Raw genomic sequence first — 2,500 nt, forward strand, 5'->3', positions numbered from 1 at the left:
ATCGTACTCGTTGTAACAGTCTCGAGAGGGGCTGAATGGGCCTCCTCATGTACTCGTGTAACAGTCTCGAGAGGGGCTGAATGGACCTCCTCCTGTTCCTGTGTAACAGGCTGGAGAGGGGCTGAATGGACCTCCTCCTGTTCCTGTGTAACAGGCTGGAGAGGGGCTGAATGGACCTCCTCTGTTCCTGTGTAACAGTCTCGAGAGGGGCTGAATGGGCCTCCTCATGTACTCGTGTAACAGTCTCGAGAGGGGCTGAATGGGCCTCCTCATGTACTCGTGTAACAGTCTCGAGAGGGGCTGAATGGGCCTCCTCATGTACTCGTGTAACAGTCTCGAGAGGGGCTGAATGGACCTCCTCCTGTTCCTGTGTAACAGGCTGGAGAGGGGCTGAATGGACCTCCTCCTGTTCCTGTGTAACAGGCTGGAGAGGGGCTGAATGGACCTCCTCTGTTCCTGTGTAACAGGCTGGAGAGGGGCTGAATGGACCTCCTCCTGTTCCTGTGTAACAGTCTCGAGAGGGGCTGAATGGGCTCCTCATGTACTCGTGTAACAGTCTCGAGAGGGGCTGAATGGACCTCCTCCTGTTCCTGTGTAACAGGCTGGAGAGGGGCTGAATGGACCTCCTCCTGTTTCTGTGGAACAGGCTGGAGAGGGGCTGAATGGGCCTCTGCCTGTTCTTGTGCAACAGGCTGGAGAGGGGCTGAATGGGGCCTCCTGTTCTTGTGTAACAGGCTGGAGAGGGGCTGAATGGGCCTCCTCCTGTTCCTGTGTAACTAGGCTGGAGAGGGGCTGAATGGGCCTCCTCCTGATCCTGTGTAACAGGCTGGAGAGGGGCTGAATGGGGCCTCCGCCCTGTTCCTGTGTAACAGGCTGGAAAGGGGCTGAATGGGGCCTCCTCCTGTTCCTGTGTAACAGGCTGGAGAGGGGGCTGAATGGGCCTCCTCCTGTTCCTGTGTAACAGGCTGGAGAGGGGCTGAATGGACCTCCTCCTGTTCCAGTGTAACAGGCTGAAGAGGGGCTGAATGGCCTCCTCCTGTTCCTGTGTAACAGGCTGGAGGGGGGGCTGAATCGGCCTCCTCCTGTTCCTGTGTAACAGGCTGGAGAGAGGGGCTGAATGGGCCTCCTGCTGATCCCTGTGTAACAGGCTGGAGAGGGGCTGAATGGGCCTCCTGCTGATCCTGTGTAACAGGCTGGAGAGGGGCTGAATGGGCCTCCTCCTGTTCCTGTGTAACAGGGCTGGAAAGGGGCTGAATGGGGCCTCCTCCTGTTCCTGTGTAACAGGCTGGAGAGGGGCTGAATGGGCCTCCTCCTGTTCCTGTGTAACAGGCCTGGAGAGGGGCTGAATGGACCTCCTCCTGTTCCAGTGTAACAGGCTGAAGAGGGGGCTGATGGGCCTCCTCCTGTTCCTGTGTAATAGGCTGGAGGGGGGCTGAATCGGCCTCCTCCTGTTCCTGTGTAACAGGCTGGAGAGGGGCTGAATGGGCCTCCTGCTGATCCTGTGTAACAGGCTGGAGAGGGGCTGAATGGGCCTCCTGCTGATCCTGTGTAACAGGCTGGAGAGGGGCTGAATGGGCCTCCTCCTGTTCCTGTGTAACAGGCTGGAGAGGGGCTGAATGGGCCTCCTCCTGTTCCAGTGTAACAGGCTGGAGAGGGGCTGAATGGGGTCTCCTCCTGATCCTGTGATCTTCCTGTGACTAACGCAGACACAGCAGTTGGGAATCAGTCGGGGGGGGGAGGGGGGAAAATTCCTCGTAAAACCACGATAATTTGGTGTGTGAATTTTTTCCAAGCCTCTGCTAATTGTCCCCTAAACGAACACAGGTCGGGAATCCCACCGGGATCTCGATTGTATCATCGTCAAGGTCTTGGCATCCGAATTTCAGCCGCCTTCCGGGAAAGCATTCTCTCTCCCTCTCTCTCTCCTCTCTCTCTCTCCAGGGATCTCCGACAAACACAAATAAAGTACAGAAAAACTCCCTCTTTTTATTCCCCGCAATCCTTTTTTTTGTGCCAAGGCTCATCCTTTGTGTGTGTGTGCGGGGGGGGAAGGCTTCCAGTGACGTGAGAGGTGTGGAGGGGGACGCAGATGGTCCAACTCGTCCCCAGTAATCCCAGCTTGGATACAGGCCGGGGGGGGGGGGGGAGAAACGGTACATTCACGGCCTCGAATCACGGCGAGCGCACCCGACCGCCTGCCCCGAGGGGACGTGAGGCCCTGAGGAGGGTAGTGTGACAAAAATTCCTCTGTTGGGTCGCAGGGGATGGGTGGGGGGGGAGAGGGGGCGGTGGGGATGAGGGGGGGGGGGCAGATTCGATCGCAGGACAGCGGGAGAGAGAGAGAGAGGTGGGGGGGGGGGGTACACATTGCCGGCAGGTTGCGTGGCGTGGCGCAGTGGTTAGCACTGCTGCCTCACGGCGCCGAGGTCCCGGGTTCGATCCCGGCCCCGGATCACCGTCCGTGCGGAGTTTGCACATTCTCCCCGTGTCTGCGTGGGTT

Source organism: Scyliorhinus torazame, chromosome 26, assembly GCF_047496885.1.
Source record: "Scyliorhinus torazame isolate Kashiwa2021f chromosome 26, sScyTor2.1, whole genome shotgun sequence".
Classification (NCBI taxonomy): Eukaryota; Metazoa; Chordata; class Chondrichthyes; order Carcharhiniformes; family Scyliorhinidae; genus Scyliorhinus; species Scyliorhinus torazame.